The 5,019-nt window shown below is 42.1% G+C and overlaps 1 long non-coding RNA gene across 1 annotated transcript; it reads right to left on the bottom strand.

The window, feature by feature from the left end:
• Positions 1 to 289: 289 nt before the first annotated feature.
• On the bottom strand, positions 290 to 1,960 carry LOC310893147. Its single transcript, XR_014578757.1, has 3 exons — positions 1,858 to 1,960; positions 1,092 to 1,111; positions 290 to 406 (listed from the first exon to the last, which is right to left on the bottom strand). It is a non-coding gene; the product is annotated as an uncharacterized lncRNA (long non-coding RNA).
• Between the last annotated feature and the right edge of the window lie 3,059 nt (positions 1,961 to 5,019).

The following is a 5,019-nucleotide window of genomic DNA, read 5'->3' as shown; positions in this document are numbered from 1 at the left end:
TTACAAGGATGCAGTAACAAAAGCAAAGGCATAAAACAGTACCTGAGGCATAGGCTACTTTTCAGCCTGCAGCAAACTATAGGTATGATATTATCATTTCAGACAAATATGATCTATGTAATGTGAAGTGTTCCGGCACACTTGCAATCTTCCAAAGGCCAGAAAATGGGAACTTCATTTTAAGACTGTTTGGAAAAGAAAACAAAAACAACAACAACAGAGAAGGAACTTTTCCTTCACCTAAATTTTTATTTTGCAACCCCTTCAGGTGTCCACAAGGAATTTTGTACCCCCCCCCCAAAAAAAAAAAACAACAACATTGTGGCATAGAGGTATAATTTCAGTTCACACCAGAATACATTCTTCTCACTGCAGTACAGTAAAGCCCCACAAACTGCCAAAAAACCTGCCAAAGAGTAACGTATTTATAAGTTAGTTTTACATGTTGGCAGTATTTACTTGTCTGATCTTGCATTCAGGGCTTGATCTATCGGGGGGGGGGAGGGAACATGTAATACCGTGCAAGGTTGTTTGGTTGTATGACTGACAACATGACTTTAAGATTTTGAACTGTTCGTATAGAAGCAAGATACAGAAGAATACACTATCCCCAAGGGAGACATAGAAACTACCCGTTGCTTCTCAGGTTTAAAGTTAAAAGGTGTAAGCATAGGTGTAATCAGCTATTTGAGCACAATTTTTATGTTTACATGAACATTTTACTCTCCAATTTCCAACTTGGAGTGCAACATTTTTCATCATACTCTTAGATCAGGATTCTGATTCTAACACTGGTTCCTAGTGCAAATTTCCAGAGAAGAGAAAAGCAAACCAGTCCTGACTGCTTTGAATGAGATGGAGATAGCAAACAAATGTAAACGAAGAAAATCCTGTAGGAATGTTTTCAAATAATTGTCATTGTCTAAAAGCTTTAAATTGGTTGAATCCTTGAAAGTTAATGTAAACTCAGGTTGCATCACTGAATTTGAAGTAGTGAGATAGACTTGCACCATTGCAGAGCCTCAGTCACAGTTTAAATTGGCACTGCCTCTAACTTCACAAGAATGAAAGAGAAAAGCACATCTTTTTACCTTGTCAGTTACTGGCAGACCTAGAGAAAAAAAAAAGTTGTTAAAATTAAGAAGTAATGTTGTTTTTTTTAGGACATTTCACTGAATATGTAATATTGAGTAGTAACCAGATAACAAATGAAAGGGAAGATGAAACAGTAGAAGGTACTTGCATGGCCTTAATTAACATGGCAATTGACAACAACCACAATCTGCAATGATTTATAAGTGCCTTACAACATTCACCCTTGAGACAGAAAAGTGGGATTCCAATATTATGTAAGGGGAGTGCAATCCCTCTCAAAATATGAGAGTCTGGGCTACGCGAATCAGTACTGAAAATCTTAAGACTAGGCAGCACCGAACTCAACTGAGAGGAGGAGTCTCTCTGGATGTTCACGAAACAGAAAGGAAACTAAGATTTTATCCCTAGAGCAACTATTCTTCGAGACAGGCTGGGAACTGGTTCTTTTCAAGCCACGGACCATTTCAGCATCCTCAAAGCTAAAGAAACAGTTGACTGCTAAGTCAAATCGTATTGACGGTGAAAAAATTCTGGAGGCCAGATCCGGCGACCGAGGACTGCCCACTGCAATTTGGAGCAGCAAGTTTCTTGACGAATCCCTTTTTCCCCCCCATTGTATTTATTTGCAGCTGACATACCCGTGCCTCTAGTGTCAACGTAGATTTTCCATCCTTTTTTCTCACCTCCTCTCCATGGTCACATTGGTCCAACCACAGGCTGTGTAACCACTCTGTCATCTTCCTTGCACAGAAGGACACTTACCTGGATACCTCAGACACTGGTTTGTACAGGTGGGGAGGAAGAAAAATTCTCTAAGTTGGTGGTGCTCTTCCAAAAGTTTCTCCACAGCCGAGACGCAGGTCTGTAGGAAAGAGGAGAGACTTTCTTCATACTGCCAGGGTTGTCTAGCCAATTCATCCACTGTGGGTTCCTCATGGTCTTTCCAGTGGAGGTGCCCCCTGCTCTAGATACCTGGCCATATCCTCCTACTCTCCCTGCCACTCCTAACTATCCTGCCTCAGGACACATCTCTGGATGACGCTCTTAAGTATTTGTTTAACCTTAGACAAAACCTGAAGTGCGTTCAGGAGACATACCAATAAGATCATGCTGGTCTGAACATCCCAAGGATAGTCAAAGTTTTGGAAAGCTACCATAATACTCCTGGAGAAGAAGAAAGGGAGAGTGATCAAGTGGGAAAGCACATCTTCCCCGACCCTACCTCTGAAACTACTAACAATTACACCTTTTACACTTTTTTTTCAGGGAGCCAGTCTATGGAGGGGTCAGGGGGAGATGGCCAACAATAATTTCTTTCTTTAAAGTTATCTCCTTGAAGCTATAACTTCTGGTAATCTAAAGGCTTTTGACTTGCATATTGTGAAAACAGTATTTCTTTTATAAACAGCACATTCTCACAATTGTCACTTAGCAAGAATAATGATAATGCCACCAGTATCTACCCAAATCTGTTTCTACTTATCACAAGGCAAAATTTGAATTCACAGTAAGGCACCTTTTCCACACAGCCTGTTGTTCAAACTTAACAAATACTTAAGAACTTTCTTCAAATTCAGGCTTACCTGTAAGCAGTTGAGCTTCTGAAGTTGGTTTTTTTTGTTGTTTGTTTGTTTTTTTGTTATTTGTTTTATTTTTTAGGGTTGGTAAGGGAGGTTAGAATCCATGTAAACAGTTTCACTGAAAACAGACAAGGTGAAGGAAGTACTCAAACTCCTCAACATTAAACAACTGTAGAACCCTGGAACGCTTACCTGCCAGCTTCTGAATGTGAGTCACTTCTAAACTACTTCACAGTGAAGTCATACCACCAGGGTTTTACTGTACTGAAAAGGCACCGCCAATGTAGCTAGCTCATAGAGTCACTAAAACTATTTCACAGAGATGGTAGAAAGTATGATAAAAGCAGCCTACTAGGGAGCACTGAATCCATTTCACCACAGGAGAAAAGCACCCCCAATAAACTAACCCTCAAACTCCCCTGGGGAAACAATTCCCTACAACTCCCCCATGCTTCCTATATAGCAAAGGTCAAATGATCCACACCTGGCAGATTTCACTTAACAAGGGTGGAGCCAAGAGACCTTGTGGAATAGGCTCATCTACCTGGCTTCAATGTTTTAAGGTCAATTGCTCCTTATCACTAATAGAAATAACCTGACAAGGGGCTTAGTGGTTAGAGTTGACCTAGTGAATTAACTACAAAAGGTGCATAAGGGTCATATTTCTGTTAGTCATTCTGTGAGGAAAATTAGTACAGAGCCTGTTAAAATAAATAAATAAATAAATAAAATAAAAAAGAAAATGACCTTAAAGGCAAAATTGCTATCATAGATTTTCATCTGTCTAGTCATGACAGATAAAGAATATAGCAATCAGAATTACTTTTCTTGACATTAATGTTATTTAAATTTGCTTTTTTGAGATCTCTTCTTTATGCAGGACTTTTCAAAATCTTATCCCTTGACCTCTGACTACAATATTTACTTTGGCTGCGTATAAACTTTCACATATAAATGCCAGGATCCGTATCCTCACTCACTATTCAGGTCAAGGACTGGGCTGAAAGTTTTGGCTTTAATTTGGTTACATGTCTACATTGCTGTTGTTGTGGTTTAACCCGGCCGGCAGCTAAGCACCACACAGCCATTTGCTCACCCTCTCCCCGCCCTCTCTGGGAAGGGGGAGAGAAATAGGAAAATGAAGCCTGTGGGTTGAGACAGAGACAGTTTATTAAGAAAGGAAAAATAATAATAATAATAATAATAACGATAATAGTACTGCTACTAATAATGTGTACAAAATAAGTGATGCACAATGCAATTGCTCACCACCCGCTGACCGATGCCCAGCCTGTCCCCAAGCAGCCCGCCCCCCATCCCGGCTAGCCACCCCTATATATTGTTTAGCATGACGTCAGATGGTATGGAATACCCCTTTGGCCAGTTTGGGTCAGCTGTCCTGGGTCTGTCCCCTCCCAGCTCCTGCTGCACCCCTAGCCTGCCCACTGGCAGGACAGAGAGAGAAGCTGAAAAGTCCTTGGCTTAGTGTAAGCACTGCTCTGCAACAATTAAAACATCAGCGTGGTATCAACGCTCTTCTCATCCTAATCCAAAACATAGCAACCTACCAGCTACTAGGAGAAAATTAACTCTATCCTAGCTGAAACCAGGACAGCTGTTTTCTGGCAGGTCATGGGAAGAAGATTGGCTGACTTGGGGGAGCTTATGTACACATGGCTTTTAGGCTGCAACCAAAGTGTTCCTCTAGATCTGGAAGTTTGAAGATGGTTGAGTGGTTAGAAAGCTGCCTGGAAGAGAAGGACCTGGGAGTACTGGTTGATAGTTGGCTGAATATGAGCCAACAGTGTGCTCAGGTGGTCAAGAAGGCCAACAGCATCCTGGCTTGCATAAGAAACAGTGTGGCCAGCAGGGCTAGGGAAGTGATTGTCCCGCTGTACTCGGCTCTCAAGGCCGCACCTCGAGTACTTTGTTCAGTTTTGGGCCCCTTGCTACAAGAAGGACATGGACGTGCTCGCGCGAGTCCAGAGAAGGGCAATGAAGCTGGTAAGGGGTTTGGAGAACAAGTCTTACAAGGAGCAGCTGAGGGAGCTAGGATTGTTCAGCCTGGAAAAGAGAAGGCTCAGGGGTGACCTTATCGCACTCCACAGGTACATTAAAGGAGGCTGTAGAGAGGTGGGGATTGGTCTATTCTCCCACATGCCTGGTGACAGGACAAGGGGGAATGGGCTAAAGTTGCGCCAGGGGAGGTTTAGGTTGGATACTAGGAAGAACTTCTTTACTGAAAGGGTTGTTAGGCATTGGAATAGGCTGCTCAGGGAAGTGATTGAGTCACCATCCCTGGAGGTCTTTAAGAGACATTTAGATGTAGAGCTTAGTGATATGG

The sequence above is a fragment of the Anser anser genome, assembly GCF_964211835.1.
Source record: "Anser anser genome assembly, chromosome: 1".
Classification (NCBI taxonomy): Eukaryota; Metazoa; Chordata; class Aves; order Anseriformes; family Anatidae; genus Anser; species Anser anser.
Note: the sequence above shows the minus strand (reverse complement) of the source record. Positions and strands in the feature narration are given on the sequence as shown.